Raw genomic sequence first — 20,809 nt, forward strand, 5'->3', positions numbered from 1 at the left:
TCTGGAGATTTGGCAGAAATTGGTTTTATTGGGCTCCATCACATATTTCCTATGACAACAACAGGTTCATAAAATGGTTCAAGCGGGAAAGTGACAGCCTCGGTGTCAGAGAAACAGACCTCTCAAAGTCAAGCACCGGGAGCTGAGCATCTGGTTGGCATTGGGAATCCGCAACTATGTGCAGCAACAGTCAGTGATTGGCTGGGCTACAGGAAGGGGCCTGCTGCCATCGGTCTCCTGCCAAATGCCAAGATCTCAGCTCTCAGGTCACAACTGCACATATGCAAGAGGCTCTAAAGATGCCATGATCTCCTACCTTGCACAAGTCTGTGCCAAATTGACAAGGAGAGGTGTGAAGATTGTTGCGACAAAAAGTATACTCCGTATTAGTTAATTCCAGTGAGCCCATCTTAGGTTGTGTGTGTGTGCGTGTGTGTGCATTCATGTGTGTGAGAGTGTGTGCAGGTGCTTGCATGTGTGTGTTAGTGCAATTCTAGTGTACTGGTTTGCTTTTCAGCATTTAGTGGTCTCACCTACTGCTCTAATACAGATGAACCCTGGAAATTTTTAGAGATGTTATACCACTTACTATATTACATTTATTTGTTACAAAATAAGCAAAATAGCTTATAAAATGTGCACATCCTATCACCAGCTTAAAATGGAGGAAGCAATCCCGATCCAAACCACAAGAGAGAAATGGGAGCAAATGATGCTGATTGCAAACAGATGGAGGTGGTACACGGCATAGGAGAAAAGCATTGATTCTTCTTGCGTAAAACATTTGGGCTTCTTGGCTTTTCACCGACTGATTTCCTTACCACTGTTGCTCCAAGCTTGCTCCTGCGGTGGTTTAGGCCAGGGTTGTCCGTGAAGCGTATCGTGACAATTGTTTACGCTATATAAATAAATTTTGATTTGATTTCATATCATCAACAACATTGCTACCGACCGGAAGTTAGAACTGCTTAACTTTCAGCTGATGTGATTAACAGAATAACCACGCAACACCATAGATATAGGCCATTCCAGTGCTACACCGCCATTCTTTAGAAAGTTGTGCTCTAGGATGACCATGGTCCATACGGCAAGTGTGTATGAGTGTCAGTACGTTGCTTTTGCCGTGGCGTGCCCTGACAGGACAGCGAGGCACCCGTTCAGAGGGCTGGAAACGGGACGGTGTGAAAGGAGGGCGCGCTCGCGCCAGACACCTCCGGAGCACAGCTGGATTCTGAGAGTGCGAGTGGAAGGGAGGGACGCGTTTCCCTTTTGCAGCAAGCCGCCGACTGCAGTCAGGATGTCCGAGTCGTCGGCCATCTTCTGCCACAGGTTGAAACCCCACCTCTTCAGACTGCACCTGCCCATCCCACCTCTCTCCAAGCACTTGCTATTAATTACTCTCTAATCTTCTGCACTTCTTTACTGCAACAGCTCTTTGGAATTAATCTTACATCTCTTTTACTATTACTATTACTATTAACATTCCTTCAGTGTTGTGTTTAAGTGCATCAATATGTTTATTGCAATATTGTATTTTAGAAAACAACACTTTGTTTGATTGTGATTGAGCCCATTTTGTATCTTAGCTGGTCTTCATCCTTAGGGTCTGCACTATGTTGTAAGCCGCTCTGGATAAAAGCGTCCACTAGATAAACATAATGCAATGATAAAGGGAGATCAGTGTTGGGAATAAGAATGTAGGTCATTACAGAAATGGCAACTGCATTGTGAAAAGCATGCGATGTAGAAAGAGAGGATTCTGGGAATGAAAACGAGCTGAAAGCAAGTCAGCATCGCTCACAGACCTTTCACACCTACAAGAGAGGTAATCAGAAAAAGGCTGCTTTCGCAAGGTTTTCTTGTTACCCTCTTTATGTCTGAATTTCTGTATGCCATCAAGAGGAGAAAGAAAAACAAAACAAAGAAATAAATAATAACACTGCCTCTGACAAGCCCTGAATACATATTTACATTTTTCATATTGCAAAACCTACTATGTTCCTTGGATTGCTATAGTGACTGCATTATAACAAAGCAGCATGACAAAGATGGTCAGGTGTGAAGACAACGAGACTTGCTCTTCATTCTCCCGGGGGAAGCACCGGCTCCTGGTGTGCCTAGTCCCTGCCTCTACAGTTTATTTTTAATGCGTTCTTATTTCTTATTATCCGCAAACATGTCTGGGCAGGGCCCGGATAACAAGGGAAATTAATGGCGACCGTCTGAACATTAAACATGACAGCGAGTGTGAGCGAGAGAACGGGGAAACGGGGGTGTCGGAGCAGAGGATCGTGGGACTGAGAGCCTCACGGCGAGCGTCGAGGCCGCGCGGCTCACGCTAACCTTGTCCTAATTACAGTCCGCGCCGCCGCCACGGCTACGCGCTGCCCTATTTTCTCCGCGATAAATTTACAACTTGCCTTCCCGCCGTGATGGATGGGCTCCCTGTATTAGCCAATCTCTGAAGACTAGCAAAAAAAGAGAGAAAAACCACTGAAAGAGAGGAACCTCAGTACTGGAGACAAGGGGGGGGGGGGGAAGAGAACTTTCCCTGCCCTAAAAAAATGTGTGACACACTTTCCATCTTTGCTTCAAAAAGTTGCTGTCTAATTCTTTGCGATTCAAAGAGGATTACGAATAGTCTTGAATCGAAAGCTAGCACTTTTTGTGCACCTATAATTCAATATTTCCAGAATGGAAAAAGAGATTTATTCCATGTTCAGCAAAAAAGTACTTAAATAAACCCATTGTAGAGAAGCCAGACTGATGCTAATAGCATCATTAAAATCTCCAATCAGGGAGAGCCACATCAATCATTATAATCTGCATTTGAGAACGCTCTCAATATCCACGTGATAGATGTGCCCAAAAGCCCGCCAGAGAGCTTTTCATTGTGGTCAGCACAGATAGCCCGTCAGAAGGACCAATCGATCCTTGATCCCTTTACCCTCAAAGAATTGCTTTAAACGGAATGGAACAAGGGCAATCTCAACAGCTGAGCTTGATTTAATGATTTGATACAGTATGTCTAAGAACAATGCCTGCAATTTACACTGAAAACCTGCAGGGCATTTATTTCAGATTTGTCTGACCAATACGGAATTTATGGACACAGAAAAAACAGAATGACTGAGTGCAATTGTCACTTCTGGAAAAGACACAAAGCCAACACAGAGCACTGGTTTTTGGGGGTGGGGATTTTGGCAGGATAGCGCTGGATGTTGTTTGGGCGTTGTTTCAACGCTGCGGCCTTTCAGAGCGAGCCTGCAGCAGCCGTGCCGGCTGCGACAGGAAGGAGGAGAGATGACGTTCGGCGTCTGGACCGAGGCCGTAAAGCGAACACCACCGTAATGAGCGTGACATTTGGGCCGCCGGGCCTGTAACTAACGCGCGTGCAGATCGCTCGTCACTGCTCCCCCAGTAATCACCCTCCGTTCGCTCTTCTGTTCAATTACAGGCATGGGCTTGTGTTCAAAACAGACCTGCCAACAACAATATTAAATATATAATGTTAATATAATAGTGTTATAAGGACCGGTGTGCACAATCAAAATGGAGGAGGACAAGATTTGCTCGACAATTGACTCAAAACAAAGCCACACAGATGGGCATCCTCCATGCACTGATAGAGAAACACAATTCGTTTTGATTGTCAGCTATATGGAGCTATGTGGTATGACACAGAATATGTGGATATCGCTGCAAACAGACGCACACTGAACAAACCAATCAATCAACTTGCACTTAGCATTGTGTGTAGCAGCACTCGCTCAGACAGTGATTGATTAGCTGTTCATTGTCTGCCGGTCTGGACCGCTACTCGCACATCATGTCACAGCTAGAGCTGTATAGCGACTAACAAACAGCGTTCCTGTTTCACGGCTGTGACAAGCTGCTGTACTGCGATGGCTTATACTTTCAGCGAGGGCTTTCATCTTCATGTTTTTGGAACGGGAAGGAGACTGTCAGCCCCAACATTTATACGTTACCCCGTAACAACTCATTGGGCTGAGCAGGTATCGGAATATTACACCGCGAAAGAAAATGTTCTGTCAAAAATAACAACAGCTTTTCTCCGGAACGACACCTAAGTTGGTTTCACACACAGAGAAAGGTCAGGACAGCATTATAAAGGTTAACTGTCAAGTCAGTGAGTATCCTGAAAGGCCACTTTTCAAGACCCGAACTGTACAGATCCAGTTGCCCGGTTCAGAATCCTCTGAACACAGTCAGCACTTCAGCTCAGAATGGGCCTCAAACTGAGCTGCATTTATAAGCATCTCATAAATCCTATAAATAATAATCAAGAGGCAGGACCAAGGAAAATACTTCTGGCAATGGGTGTCATGTCGTTGGTCACACCACTCGATGAATATTCATAAAACGGAAACTGCATCAGAAACTGCTGACACAAATCGGGGACCTCTTGGAGCGAGGAAGCAGAGAGGACAGAACCCGACCATCTGGTTGCCATAAACAATCTGCACCTGCCTCCTGAAAGCTGTTATAAAGCTCTGTGACGGCTGTGCACGGAGGGGCCTTTTTCTGTTTACCTTGTGTCCCTAAATTGAGTTCAGGACAGTGTCTGTGGAGGGGCTCCTCAACTGGCTCCCATATTCATTGCCGTAAATTCAAACACATAGAGTTGTCTTCAGTGATCAGTTTGAATCCTAGTTCAAACCAGTTGAATCACAGCTGTAGTGCTGAGCTTCAGTAACGTGTAGTATGATGGGTAAGGAGCTAATCTAGTAACATAAACATCACAGGTTTGATTCGCGGGTTGACCGCTGCCGCTGTACCCTTGAGAAAGGTAATTAACCTGCATTGCAGTATATATCAGTATATATCCAGCAGTATACATGGATGCAATGTAAATGCTATGTAAAAAGTTGTGTAAGTTGCTCTGGATAAGTGTGTCTGCTAAATGCCTGTAATGTAATGTAACAGTGTCCAGCTGTTAAACCAATAACAGAGAGCGAGAGAGGTCATGCGGTCAGGCAGGGTGGTCCGGCAGATTGCTGCAGCAGGACCTCTCTATTTAACCTTGCCACAAGGCCCAGTCTTGTGGTGACGAGATGATGTCACTGTGCTGCAGAGTGGGAGACCTGGGTGTGGTTCAGTGGCCACAACACCTAAAAAAAGGGGCAAACTGCACCGGTCTCACTGAAAATGGGCATCAGGTAGGCAAATACATTGTGTCATAATAATGTAATAACAAGCAGGCATAAGCAACACACAGAAGAGGGGAGCACATGTTACAATACACACGGTGTACAATATAAAACAACCCCCGTTCCAGAACGTGCCCCTTAAATTGACGTGCTGCGGTTATCACGCTGCTGACCCCAGAACCATTGCTGCGCAGTTTACCACCATTGCTGCAGTAACAGAGTAGCAAAGATAGGTTTAATTGATCTGCTGGAAAGTGCGGCAGAAAAGTGGCCTTCAGGGGGAGTGCATCCTTCACTGGCCTTTACCCCAGGGCCGTGGGCTGTGCTAGTGCCTGCCGGTCTCCCGTCGAGGGGTCTTGCGCCGTTTCGCGGCTCTCTCGGCAGGGCTGGGGGGCCTGGCCTGTGGGTACCGGGTATTTAACAGAGCTACAGGACCCGGGTTCCTATCCCAGAATGCTGAGCGGACACTCTCTCTCTCTTTCTCTCGCTCTCTCTCGCTCTCTCTCTCTCTCTCTCTCAGTCCACGGCAGAGCGGACTCGCCCCTCTTTCGGGCGGGTGCGACCGGCTCTGTGATCCCCGCTCGTCACTTCTCTTTGCTCTTAGCGTGCCGTTCGGGCCACCTGAGCCAAATGCCTCCATTGAACACTAAAGCCACACGACTGAACACAGCAGCCTCTCAGCTCTGAACACCAAAGCCGCTCCGCCGGCTGCTGGCAGCAGGAGTAGACTTCAGACCTGACTCAGGTCATAAACCTCCAATAAATATTGCATCGGCACCGCTAAAAACCATGTAGGAAGCTGCACTGAAAGTACACAGAGACTGCGGGCCAGGAAAAGCCAGCCTGCACAATGAATAAATAACTAAGGGCGCGCTCAGACTCCAACGGGAGCGAAACCGACACCAGGCTTTTCTTAGTCCGCGGAAAGATTCTCGGGATGGATGCTGCGTCTGAAAAGCTTTTTCAGGACGTTCCGAGTGCCGCAGTGGACCCCTTACGTTTTTTGCTCTTTCTCGGACTGTGACCGTGAAATGGCAATCAGGAGGACGGAAGGGTCGCCGTCTGACCAGCCGGGGGTAAAAGAGCGATCTTCTGCCCTTCTCGTGGGGCAGAAGGGGGCGCGAAATGCGGCGAGGTGGGGGCAGAAGCGCCATGACGTACTTCGACCGAAGCCATCCCCGAAAAGTGGGTCAGTCGCTCGATCTCTGGCGACGGGAATAAAGCCCCTGGCGGCTCCTCTGTCAATGGGAAGGCGCTTTTCCATGGCAACGGGGAGCCCGTCTAGACTGAGCCTCTTTTTTTTTCACTGCGTCTCCTGCTTGAGTTGACGAGAGGAACGGACATATCCCCGGCATGCCGGCACTTCCACTTTGTCGCTGATGGTATCGGATCGAGCAAACACAACAGACGGGCCCGTAAATGTACCTTAGGGGCCGCTGCTCTGGTGTATCCCTCGGGCTACCCACAAGCCCAAGCATCTTCTCCCTGTCCCACTTTACCAAAGCCCCAAATAGATCTGTAGTTACACTGCAATTTGCCTGCATAAGCACTAACCTAACTAACTCTCTTTACTTGAGCCTAATTCTTATTCTATCTTGTTCTACTTCCAAGTCCTACCCCTGACTTTAGCCTTAAATGCACTGTTCCAAATATGTGACAACGAAACAGTATGTACATACAAGAAAATGTCATTGAAATATTACTATTGACAATATCACTTCATAAAAAGAGACAACCTGTATGCGCCATCTTTGCATCGTTTGTTGAGCCCCCTATCCTTGCGCCATTTTGACTTCGCTGATAATATTACTGCACATGTGCAATGTCCACTCACTGTGAAGTGGGATTACGTCGTATCACCATAGCAGCTGAAGAGCCTCGATGCAACTGACGTTTTTGCTGTAATGAATGCACAGACACGGGAACCGAAGAACTTACGACTCACAATTATGTCTTAATCACACATTATTGCGAGAAGTAGGTCCTTTGAGCCTGTTAAGACTAAATGCGTAAAGAGCATATCTTTTTTTTTTCATTGTTCATTTCAAGTCACGCTCAAATCAAATCTCTGGTAATGGTCGTTGTTTTAGTGCAAACTTTTCTCTGCAAGTATTCAACGGGCTATAATGCAGAGCATTATCCCAGATTTCTCTCCAAGCGAAAGGACTCCTACGGGGGCGATCCAGCAGTCCACTGAGGGCCAAATCAGACACTCTGGAGGCATCCTCTGCTTTAGAATTTAAAGAAAGCACCTCCAAGTTTACTTCTGAGCCATACAACCATACCTGAAACCAATCCAATGAAGGCCAGGGCGGGGTCGAAAGGCTGTTTGCATTTTGGTAGATGCCCATGGCGTCTCTGCGCCGCGTGGCACTCCACGGAAGAGCTGCAACCTACAATGTCATTATCCGGACTCCACATAAAGGTCAGACAGATGCTTGACCCCCCAAAGCAGGCAGTAGCGGAAGCAGTCGATAGCCTTTCCGTTCGCTAATCGCTAACTAATTGTCCCTTTATCAGGGAGAGCAGAAACGCATACACACCAGATGTCCCGCACCCGACTCCTCCCCCCAAGCTAGTCACGTGACAGAGTTGTCCGAGCTGCCCTGCAGCTATGACCTCAGGCATGCGCATACAGATGCGCAGTGGCACCGCGGGGAGAAGCAACCGGAAAAATCAGCCCTGCAGGCTCGATGGCAGGCTGCCATTTTAAAGGCTCACAACTGCAACTTCTTCTTTCAAAGATCCTGCTGAACCAATGTAAAGATGTACAAGTGGCCTTGCAGAAAAAGTACCTGCACAGGTAAATAAATAATTAATGGCTTCCTGTCGCATATTTACTGCCTCTGCATTGCCCTACATAGACATGGGCATAACATGTGACTGCAGCGAAACAGAGAGAGGGCAGTACACTGTGCTTAAACATTGCCACTGAATCTCCAGGGATTTGCAAGCTGGTTTCTTGTTCTCCAAAAAACCGGAGTAAGATCATAACAGCTCTAAATTACTTTCAAAGCTTTTATTCTGCGGCCTTTATGAGTTTTATAACACCCCCCTTCCGCTTTTAGCCTGGCCAATTTGGAGTCACTTATTGTCCTGCTCAGATTAATGCTGTGACACCCACACACCAGGGCCACCACAGCTGAAGCGCATGCACACTTCTGGTAAACCCGCCTGTAGGTCTGTGTTGATTTTATGCAATAAAGTCCACGCAAAACCACAGAAGAGAGGCCAGGTCATACTCATCTAGTGGCACAACCAAGGCTGATCATAGTAATCTAGGGGCACAGTCAAAGGTGGTCTTAGTTGTTTAGCGGCACAGACAAGGCTGGTCATAGTTGTCTAGTGACACAGCCGAGTCTGATCATAGTTGTCTAATGGCACAGCCGAGGCTGGTCATAGTCATCTAGTGACACAGCCGATGATGGTCATAGTCGTCTAGGGACACAGCCGAGGCTGGTCATAGTTGTCTAGCGGCACACCCGAGGCTAGTCATAGATGTCTAGTGACACAGCCGAGGCTGGTCATAGCTGACTAGCGGCACAGCCGAGGCTGGTCATAGTTGACTAGCGGCACAGACAAGGCTGGTCATAGTTGTCTAGTGACATCAGCACAGTACAGTAGGTATGCAGGTTGCCTATGAGTGTGAAGTAATATTCAAAGGCTGAGGGAATGTCTCTTTCAGCCTCCCTGTCCCTACCTGACGTAACGACACAGGACGGGCACTCCAGAAAAAAGTAGAAATTCATTTTTCTCAATTCATCTTTGTAGAAAATATGATCTGCTGAGTGTCGGGCGTTAAGGGATGAATTCTCTTTTATTTATTTTGGTTGCAGTTGTTGGAGATGTACTGGGGAGGCAGGGTGTGTGGGTGGATCAGTGGGGGGGGGGGCCCTTTCAGGCAAAGGTAGATAAGGCTAGCCACTGGCTGTTGGGCACTGCCTGTGACTGGTGTGTGTGTGTATGTGTGTGAGTGTGTACGGGTGTGGGGTAAGGGGGAGTGGTGCCAACTGAGATATGAGAAAGAGAAAGAGTGAGCAAGAGAGAGTGAGAGAGAGAGAGAGAGAAGGAGAGAAAGAGCTTCTTAATGATAAGAATAAGGTCAGTGCAGCTGTGTGTGTGTGTGTGTGTGTCTTGAACTCGAATGAACGGCACACTGATCTGTGTCAGCAGCTTTGCTGATGTCATAAAGGGCCGGGAGGGGACCGCAGTGTGTGACACATCCTGATCGGTGCTGGCCAAGCTCACGCTTCCTGTTTCCTCAGCCAGCCCGCGGGTGGCTTAATTTAACTGCTGTTTTGCTGAGTCCGGGGGGTTGCCTCCAATTCCTCACCTACTTTCCTCCACCCACCACCACCACAGTAGATAAATGAGCGATTTTTCGGTACTAACCTGTCATAAATTCAATGACTTCTCAAGTGCTTCCCCAGATAGCAAGCGACTCCGGGCCGGACCTGGTCAGCACAGTCAGCACAGCCAGCACTGATCCGGTCCGAAGTCGCTTGCTATCTCGGTCTAAGGCCCCATTATCTGGGCAGTTGTAATATTTTGCATTCTATATGATGGGGAAAACAAAAATGGCCTCGCTGTGTTATCAGCTCTTTCAACCTTCATGCAAACACCAACGATTTAGAACACAGTAGAGTAGAATGTTCCAGTATTAGTTTCTGAAGACCCAATTTAAAAGAAAAGAAACTCTTCAGTTAAGCCCTTGACAGAGATTTATTTATAGTTTGTTTTCTAAATTTTAGGACTTTCAAGGATCTTGAAGGAATGCAGCATTTCTGATTTAATGTTCCCAGATGAATCAACAGAGACAACCTGCAAAAAGCCCTTCCTGACTACCTCCTAACAGACCTAAAAACCTAATTGGTGAAAGCAGAAACTTCAACAGTGGATCACAGAACACTACAGTTCCATCCTTCCTGCCACACAGGCACACAACGAAACCAGCAAACAGAATGCACCTTTGAAAGGTCTTTGCTAAGAAATGTCGATATACAGCGGTCCTAGCCTACAGTATGTTGTGTCTCATCACTCTGTTGAAGGTAATAGATTGAATTTTAATCAGAGAAGCCTTTCATCATCTACTCAGCTGCATAATTCTAACATAACTGAGTCTCGTTAAAGCCGAGGCACAGGAATCATTTTTAGTCAGGGTGAGCTTAATATCTGCTAGCATTACCCTGAGTCAGTCAAACATGCTGTATTGAAAGACTTGAGTGAAAGTGAAAGTGAAATTCAATCTCATAAGCACAGTGTCCTCCTTTTGTGAGCTGCATAAACCTCTACACTGTAACGTTCTGGTGATTAATGCTCCTCTTTAACACTGGTCTGGTCCTTTCATTTTATGACAGAGAAAAGCAGCGGAAAGGCCAGACGTGTACAAGGATTTATCTCAGCTCCTCAAAACAAGTGCTTTCTGTCAATTTATGCTCTTTGAATGCAAGACGATAAAATATGTACCATGAAAGGACTTACATTATTCTTGATTTGCCACCCCGCCCCCCACTGTCTTTAATGGTTCAGCAAGAGTGAAACAAAGACACAGCGGAAGAGCAGCAGAAGATTATAAAATGTAGGAAATATACTTTCAAAAATAAAATATATTGTTCTGAGTAACCATGGGATGTTGGCTCATACATGTCTGTCTCTTATCCTCATCTTGGAACAATACAGTAGAAATCCCCGCAGTAGCGAAGATGGTGGCTGTTGGTGAGAGCTCTTAAAAAAGAGACAGAAATATGCTTCTGGAAGAATGCTGTATAATTCTCCAAAATTGCAATTAGGGACCACACTTATCCAGTGTGAGAATGTCAAATCCGCTGATGGACACTGCTGTGGAACTCCTGAGAAGGTATCATTTGAAAGGGTAGCATGACATGGACGTAGAATAGGATGACTAATGTTAGTCTGCCACATATTTTCCTACAGCTGAGGCACAGCTACAGAGGCTCAATCATCCCCACAGCTGACACGCGCATTATAAACTTCATAATGAATTCTGTCAGACATATGCAGCAGTTCTTGCAGAAAGGAAGCAGAAGTGCATGCACAGTGTGGCTAAGGTGGAAGCAACTGTCTTTCCATAACTCAATTAATCACAGGTTAGGGGTCCAGGCTTGGGCTGTGGAACAGGCACTGATATGTTTGGAGAGCGCACCTTATCAAACAAAGCCACTGTGCAATGTGAATAAAGAGTGCGTAATTACACACAGAGGTAGTTAATTCCGAGTGTCACCAAGGGGAAAAGGGTGTCAGAATGATTAAAGGCTAAAGCCCAGGATGTCACGTAATTGAGATGTTTCGATACATTTCGTTCTGGAGAGTAGAACCAGCGCAGCACAGTGACAGAGGTCCATCATATCGCCTGTCTGGGCCCAGCTAGCCTAAATTCTATACTTCCCATAGGAATGTTGATGAGCACTCATCCAATGAACTGGATTATATACAATACATATTCATTTTTTGAGGTCATGGCAATTCCTTTTATTAAAATGCCTTTCAGGAGCGTATTTCCAGTTTTCTTCATGTTAGCAGGAAAGGATAAATTATTGCCATGGAAAGGAAACAGATCCTCCATTTTGAACATCATATTTATTTTTTAGACCCGTTCAGACAGGATAATGAAAGCCAAACAGTAGCTAACAAATATCTCTACCCTGTACCCTCTGCATGCAACGGAAAGGTTTGCCAATCACACAAATGAGCTTAATCTAGATTTGTGTCTCTGAGGCTTTTATGAAGTGAATAAAAGTTTTGAAACAGACCATTACAGTGCACTGTGATGCAATTAACCATAAAACCGGCAGTTTGCATCAAACCCAACCTTTCTTGTCAAATTTACCTAAAACATGGCCGCCATAATTCCTTTCAAGCGTGGCTGGGGGTTTGGTGAAGTGTCAAAATTTTTCATTTTTCACTTCTTATCACACAAAAACACGACTAGAGTCAGCACGTGACGACCGTCTGGGGATTGAGCTCAGGCTTGCTCTCCCGTAGCACGTTAGCATGAGCATTCGAAATCTGCAGTTCCTGTCCGATAGCAGCATCACACAAAAAGCGAAAGATACAAAGGAGTTCCTCCCTCTCAGCCCCGGGCCTTTCCCGTTAATGGAGAGCGCCTGAGAGTGCCCTACATTTAAAACAAGGTCATCTCGGACCAGTCACTTATTTGTGCAGTGCTCTAGTATCCCCACCGGCTCCTTCACATTTCTCCCGGCCAGCCATTACGAAAGGAGAGACAGCTCGTACTTACATCGGCTGCGCATTCTACTGGGGCTCGGGTCAGGAGAACGCTCGCTAGTTTTCCTTCCTGTCAAAGGGAGAAAGAGAAACAGATTCAGAAACTTTGGCTGAAAGAAGTTTTGCATTCTGTGTCCCTTTGAGTACTGTCAAAGCAATTCTCTCTGGAGCTTATAAACAACCCCAAAGCAATCAACTCCGACAATTCAACATAGCAATGTTAGTTTGCCTTTGAGTAAAAGGAACATCTAGGGAAAGTCAAATCGAATAAAATGTAATTCTGTAGCCTTCTGAGAAAATGTTCTCTATGTTAATGCTGTAGTAAAACACTTTAGTTGATTGCAAATTTGTATTGTAATGCATATTAAGAGAATGCATAAAGCAAATATTTAAAGAAGTGAAAATCCTACCCCCGGTTTTGCGAGCATAAACATGGTTCTGACAGATAGTGCCGGATTACATGAAAATTACAGTGAATAATAAATTCTTTCATGCCCCCCACCACCCCCTACATTCTTTGAACACTGATGTTTTGCAAAAAAGCATTCAAAGGAGGCCTTCCTGCTTCCTCACAACCAAAACAGACCCTGAGATTCCGGTGTTTGAGACTGAAGGAAAGCCAGTGTCCCTCAGTACCCTGGCCTACTTCTGAGTCCTTCTGCCTGACTGGAAAAGAGCAGAGCGGTTATTTCAAGAGGCTCGAAGAGTTGATTACCCTGTCCCACATAACCTGCATTTCTCCATCGCGCCTTTGTAGCAAACCGCTACGTAGCCTCCACATCAGGTCTGAGTGAAGAGGGTATTTGTTCTCTGACATTGCTCAGCCATGTAATCAGCTCCCAGGCACGTGCGCATCGCCGATGGCTACTCATATCACCATTGAGGTCTTCTTCACCTGGACAGGCTCAGCCAGGGTGCAGTGAGTAAAGCAAACCACTGCGCGACAGCTTTCTGGGAACAGCCTGTGACACAGTAACAGGTGTGGCTGACATTCAGAGAGGGGAGAAAGCAGGGAAATGGCTGAATTGGCTAATGGAGGTTTAATTTCCCCCCTTTTTTCCCCCCAGAGTGAACAGTTCGCATAAGGAAAAGAAACAAAGAAAAACTAGAACTGGATCAAAACTGAACCAAAGACCTCCAGACTCATCCCAGACCCAGCAACTCTATCCACGAAAGCCTCTTCCTCCCAGGGCATGGTAGGCAGGGCCTGTAAAAAGGCTCCACAAAGGCAACTAGCAACACCTGGGCTGATTGACAAGTTGACCTCAGCTGTGCATGCCTGTAGTTTAAGCTGCGGCTTGTGCTCCTGACCGTTTCTCTCGCTTTAGCAGAAAGCAGGACGCTGACAGTGGCTGAAGAGGCATAGCAGGTCTCTTTGCTCCTCCTCCATTGCTGCCAGCATCAAAGAGCCCTTTGAACGTTTCCTGCTCGCTGACCTGCGGCTGACCGAGCTGCGATTGCCTGAAGTGGCCCGGCCTGTCATGCGCCCATCGCAAAAAAGCACGCACGCGTCATCCACGGAACGACCGCTCTGACAGAGGGACGAGAATAGCATTACAATAGAATTTACTAGAATTCCGCCAGGTTTTCTTTAGCGGCCCGTTTCGTTGCTCCTCCCGCCGCTCGCAGGCCAGCACTTCTGCGCCTGAAAACACAAGCTCTTTGCAGGGACCCGGAGCCCCACGTGGAGCCAAGGAGAAGCCCCCCCCGGACGGGATTAGTTCCGCTAGCTAGCGAGGGTCAGGCTGAATCCCGCCAGACCAGGCCCTACAGCGGAGCCAGATCTGAGCAGAGGGGTCACCAGAAGACCACCGGGCCCCTCAGGCCTGTTTCATATGGGTGAAACACGTACACCGCGGGCGGGGCGGCGCATAGGATCAGAGCTCATTCCTCGCTAACACAGTGAAATAAAGCGGCCTGTTTACAATACCCTAGGCAAGGCACCAGCTTATTACAGGCCAATCGCAGCCAGCACACCTCTTTTTATGCTGAGCACCGGGAAAAGACCCAAGGGGTGCTCACACTTTTAATGTCTTTGGGGCGAGGCTGGACTGAACCCCTACATTTCCCCAGTATAGGTGTGCTTACTCACAAGGCCATGGAAGCACTTCTGCAGGTAAATAAAAAACAAAATACTTTACAAAGAGGATAAACGTGGCCCAATGCAGCACAACATAAAACTGTAACAATGCCGTGCCAATTCCTCCACAGGGTCTATTCAAACTTGAGGTACCCACAAAATCAGTTTAAGTCAAGAGAACACACCACATTCAAGCAAATTCAGAGAAGAGTAACTAAGGGTGCACTGCTGAATAGTAAGGTAAGTGCACTCAGTGCCTTTGATTTAAGCATACTTTAAGCATACTTACAAAAAAGATGGAATATCTAGTGTAGCCCATGAGGGAATGTTGCATTGTATATTTCATGTAGAATAGTAAATGAGGTATATTTATATTTCTAATTATGTAAATTTACATCATATTGCCGTTGTTCAACTCCAACAATATTTCAGCTACATATATCAGCTATTAATGACTTTGAAGTTAACAAATAACGTTTTTCTGTAAATTCGACCTCATCTGTTTAACCAGGGCCTAAAGAGTGTGCTTTCAATTGATGAATTACCACAAGAAAAAATATATCCAAAACTAGGGCCCAGTTTGAAGGTTAGTGAAGGGCATACTTAACATAACTGCAACATAACAGATGCATCTATGGCTCCTCCACCCTTTCTGCTCACTAATATGTTACGGCGGACTAACTTATTTTTAACAGAGGTCTGCGTGTCCCTCCAATTATGTGTCAAGCCGTCCCCCCCCAACTTGAATGGTTCCTCCCATCCCATCGCTTCTGCAACCTTGACCCCCGTCACATTTTAGCGGACATAGTTCAGTACACGTGTGGCCCAAACTCTTCTCATTGGTGTAGAGCAGAGCCACTTACTACACACACACACACACGCCCAGCCTCCGCCACCTCTGTCTCTTGTGTCTTTGAACCAGCACCTGCTGCTGATGCAGCTACCAAAGCAAAGGACAACTGTTGACCATTATTATCACCTGTCAAGTCACTGGATTCAGATGTCATTGATTTTACATAATTAAAGCTCATCTCACACTAATTTGATGTCCGTATCTGCCATTTATGCATTCAGAATGTAAAGTAGAGGGAATTAAAATCTTTTCTGAGATGATTTTCAGCTTCGTTGTAAACCGATCGATCAATTTGTCCCTTGTTTATACCAGCAAACCTTCTATGGGAAGAGCAAGATGAATGTGCTCTCATTACATTGGTAAGATAGAAACAAAATATGTGTTGCTAATCAATACATTAGCAGTGTGTTTTTAACTCAGTGGGGAGCCACCTCTTATTCAACAGGGTACTGTTACAAAGAGGCCTACTGAAAACAATCTGAAATATGTGCTACCTAACACACAATGTTTTACTTACCATTGTTTTATTATAAACATGATCATTCTTTTCAAAGATTTTTCAGGTAAAAACAAAAAACTGCCCACTTGTTAGTGTATGCTTTTCCTGAGCAAATTTACAAGGAATCGCCTCCTAACATCAAAGATAAGTATGTGTGCAAGTTGAATCTGAATATCTACTTAGAAAACACATATAATTTTTACTTGCCAAACAAAATAAATAAATGAAGTAGTTGAAATCTGCTCAGTCTAATTAGACACACATGAATGGTCCCACCTACATTTTACTGACGAATAAAGAACAAACCATACCTTCAATCAATTGTTCCTTATAACATCCCTTGTTTACCATATAGAATTTATTTGGTGACAATAACTGTAATGAGATGAGAAACACAAACTAGTATATAACATGGTGGCAGGTTTCACAGGCTTCGTAATAAAAACATCCCAAAGAAGACTCCCATTCGGCTAAGCCATTTAAGATGCTTACCACGAGCATTAGCTTGGGCCCTATAGTCACAATTTAAAGGCCTTGCAACTTGCATTTAATGAGACCATTAACCATCATGAAACTTACTTTAAAGGAAAATGAAAAAATATTGCCTTTGGTTGTTAAGTGCTTAATCTCTAAATAGGAGATCTAGAGGTGAAACATGCCATTTGGCATCTGTTCTGTATTGATGGTCACTTCTGATTTGCAGCCCACTAAATATTTGCACTGATTATCATGTAAATTAGCCTGCTCAATAAACATGGCCTCCAAATGTCCGACACCTAACCCTCAAGTAATGGGCAGGATAAGAATAAATTAGTTGCTTTCAGGATAATAAAAAAGAAAAGAAAGAAAACACTCAAATTAAAATAAACTAATTAAATCAAATCTTAATTGAATTCACCTTAATATCATATTATTTGTTTTCCTTCATGCTTTATGCATAAGACAAAGATGAAAAAAAAAACATGATTATTTTCATTAACCCGGTCTTTAAAGCCTCAATTTGGGTTACAACCTCAGCAGACCTCATCTTCGCCCTGCCAGAGGTAGGGGAGACTTAATTTGTCATGGCTACCTTCGGTTACCGCTGCATTAGTTCCGCCCAATGACACGCCTGGCAGTGAACGACATCAGCGTGATCACCTCCTCTCCACCAATCACTGCCAGCTCTCTCCTGCACCGGAGTCTGGCCTGTCAGTGGCTGACAGGTGAGTGCACTGGAGGAGTGCACATGCTTCAGCTGCAGAGCTCCTGGTGTTCGGGCGAGGGAAGCTTCACGGTAATTTGAGAGGCGCAAACCGGCACTTCCAAGAAGGAGACATAAAGAAAAACTGGGACAGTAAAAACACAAAAAAGGCAGAATGCTTTCTGCTATCCTTTCCCCTCGGAGCTTCTAAGCACACAAACTCCTGGAGAGCTAACAAAGAGCGGAAGGTAAACGGAGGAGTCCTCCAACACTAGGATAACTGAGCTCTAATTAGCCTCCATCTTGCTGGCCTCCCTACAGGGTCCTCATATATAAATGAGAGAAAACTGTGCACCGATGCCTAATTTAGTCCTAATTTAGCTATTCTACCTGCTAGGAGTTATGGTTCCTTGATACTTGCTACTCAAACTGCCAAGATGTAACACCCTAAAACATTACAGAATGACAAGCCTGACTATGAAGATTGCTCTTGTGGGCTTCAATTAGCTTAGCGTCCCCCACAGGCGATTTGACACCTGCAATCCACCTGTGTCAGCTGCTCAATTTTCTAGAGCAGTAGCTGCAGCAGCTTAAAAGGAAAATTCCAGTATAGATTACGAGAATAATGATTATCACTATAATTATAATTAGAATAAAAATAAATAAATAATAGACTGCATTTATACTGCGCATTCCAAAATCTCAAAGCAATTTACAGTTAAGAGGGGAAGTTCACCTCAACCACATCTGCAACACCCACGTGGTGATGCACATTAGACCTCACATAAAATTCACACCACACTTATAATTACTGAGAATTTACTACTCACATTTTAATTTGAAAGCTGAAATGCTTTGAAGTCCTCCATTCATATGAGCAGACATTTTGTGCATTTTTTTTTCTTTTTTGGCATCTGCCGAAGCAGCAAGTGCCAAGCCAAAATGACATGCCAAACAGAAGATGAAGATACGGATTTTATTGAGTTATGGCGTTTAATCCGTTTGCAAACACCCACCCACTAGAAACAATGGAAGCAACATAAGTATAATTAAATAGCAAGATGGCTCATCATAAATAGACGGAGTTATGGTCAGGGTTTTATAACCGTATCGGAACCCATATGCCTCTGAAATGATCTGGTGACCCCAGATTTCAAAAATCTGCGTACGGTTCGAAAAGACTTCCCTTGTTACATTTTGCTCCACTCCTCATGGGTCAGATCTACTGGCAGCAAAAGCAGCTTTCAAGAATTATGAAGTGTGTTCTAGGCATTAGAGTGGAACGGTCTTTAATCCCCGCTTTGACCGTTTGTCCCAAGACTCTACTACAGATCCAATCTGGCCGTTTGTCTGGCGTTCACTATACAGAACATCTTTGCACTGGACAACAGAGCACCATCTGTTTTTCGGCTACATAAATTCTTTTTAAACACCAGTGCCAAAACTTCACCTGAGGTAGTTCTGCAAAGTCAACGATCCTTCAGGATACAGCAGTGGAAGGCTGCAGTCCACTGTGTGGCAGACCATATTCCCCACAGTGCTGAGCCGCACGTAGAAGCAGCCCAGAAGACCAGGGGCCGGCCAGACAAATCCTATTACGTCCCTAAACGGGCTCTTAATTACCGTCAATTTAGCCGTTGCACATGTTTGCCCTGGTTGGCTGCAAAGGGCGGCGGCAGAAAGGTATCGATTTAAAAATGTCTCCCAGGGTGACATGCGAATGCACTACAACCGCGCACCGGCTGTAGGGGCTCCCCACATTAACCTCTCCTCCCACCCCCTGTCCCCACCCGTCCTTTCTTACACTTCCGAGGAGTGACATAACTCCCTCTTCACATTACATTTACATTTGTGTTCTATCGTAAACTTCTCTGAACTATGCGTTATTGAATGTGCTAAACTGTGTGAATAGCTCAACCTATTGAAATAGTATGTTTAATATTTAGATTATGAAAATATTGTTGGATGATTATGAGAGCCGACCATGCTAACAGCCCAGCTGAGTCTAACCGCTCTTATCCTACAGGTACTAACTGCATTGATATTCACTTCTGATTGGCAGCCCACTAAACATTTGCACTGATTATCAGATAAGTTAGCCTACACAGCAAACATGGCCTCCAAATGTTCAACACAAAACCCTCAAGGAATGGGCAGAATTAGAAATTTGTTGCTTTCAGGATAACAAAAATAAAAGAAAGAAGAACATTTAAATTAAATTAAAATTAAAGATTTAAATTAAATTAAACTAATTAAATAAAATCTTAATTGAATTCACTATTATATCATATTATTATTATTTTTTCCATTCTTTATGTATAAGATAAAGATGAAAAAACATAATAACTTTAATTAACAGGGGCTGGCCTGTGATAGATTGGCTGCCTGTCCAGGGTGCATTCCTGCCTATTGCCCAATGCATGTTGGGATAGGTATAATGCAAGTGTGAGATAAACGATTGGGCGCCTCCGGCAAAGGTCATGAGAGATGTTCACTGGGCTGGTAGTTTTAATCCTTGCCAGACATTTCCCAATCGTGTGCGTCTCCCCTGCGTGTGACAGGTGTTGGGTCCTTTTCTGAGAGATGATTCATCTAATGATTATGCTCCATGCAGCCTTACAGGAAGTGGAACAGCAGAGTAAATGAATACAGGGCCAGATGCATCAAGCTCGCTCAGTGAACATTTTTGTGGTGAAAAATTGATGAAACGCCATTTAGGCGTTCGGGTGAAAACCCGTCAAAATTTGGTTGAAAAGTGAACATTTTCAATCTGTCTACGATGTAGCCAGGCTACATCCAGGTTAAGCCTGAGCTGTGTTGGGGTTAACCTAGTCCGTACATGTCAAAACATCTCTCAACCTAGATTTCCACCCCTCTAGTCTAGATGCTCACTGGGCTTCTCCCCTGTGGAGGCTGCTGGGTGGTTAACCCTGCTAAGGTACTGTTCCAGGGTGTGGATGTGCACCCCAGTCTGGTGCCGTACTCTGGCTAGCATTAGTGTTGCCCAGGAAGGGAGAGTTTAAGAATATTTCTGCCATTCATTGTATACCAACATCCTCCTCTTACTGATTTGTCAGACACCTACCATGTTTTACTTTGAATATTTGTTTTCTAAATAATTAAAATAATTCTATAGTGAGTTGAGGCTCACAGAAGAGAATAACATGGTTTGTTCATTGTAAAATGAAAAAAAATTACCAAAAAAATCAGCCTATTCATTTAAGAGTCCTGCCTGTTCATCACGAAATTCTGATGATATTGACTTAAGCTGTTTAAAAATAAATAAACAATGGAACGATTTTCCATTTAGCGATGCCCCCCAGCTGGAAACTGCAACCAGGTGCAGGGACGGTTTGAATCAAAATGAATTCCAGGGTTACATCACCTCATTTGTATCCACTAGGCATGGCAATTTTAATATTCATTGCTTGTAAAGTGCTCTTGAGGTTTTATTGAACACAGAGGCATTGTATTAAGTGAAATTATGCTGGATGTACGTATATTTTGCAAACTGGTCCTGACAAAGCAGTTTTGTAGAATGTTGCTGCTAATCTTTGCTCCACCAAGCCATTCACTGTTCAGTGACCACATAATCGTAAGCAGGAAATATTTCATTTCAGGACACCACACTAGGCCATCATGTCAGTAATTCCATTAGTGATCATTATGGGATGTAGGTAGATGACAGAATACTTTTTTCATAGTCAGCAGTTTGCGACTGTGACACAAAAACACAATGAATGCAAACAATTGTTTGTTTTCGCCCAGCATATCATCA

At 44.9% G+C, this 20,809-nt stretch overlaps 1 protein-coding gene across 5 annotated transcripts in view; it reads right to left on the reverse strand.

The window, feature by feature from the left end:
• The window catches only part of dlgap4b (discs, large (Drosophila) homolog-associated protein 4b), a 165,917-nt gene that overhangs the window by 48,148 nt on the left and 96,960 nt on the right, over positions 1-20,809 (reverse strand). For all 5 annotated transcript variants that reach the window (XM_064306754.1, XM_064306751.1, XM_064306753.1 and 2 more), the window contains one exon: positions 12,430-12,486. The gene's annotated coding sequence lies outside the window, so the exon portion shown is untranslated. The remainder of the gene's footprint in view (positions 1-12,429; positions 12,487-20,809) is intronic.

The sequence above is a fragment of the Anguilla rostrata genome, chromosome 13, assembly GCF_018555375.3.
Source record: "Anguilla rostrata isolate EN2019 chromosome 13, ASM1855537v3, whole genome shotgun sequence".
Taxonomy (NCBI): domain Eukaryota; kingdom Metazoa; phylum Chordata; class Actinopteri; order Anguilliformes; family Anguillidae; genus Anguilla; species Anguilla rostrata.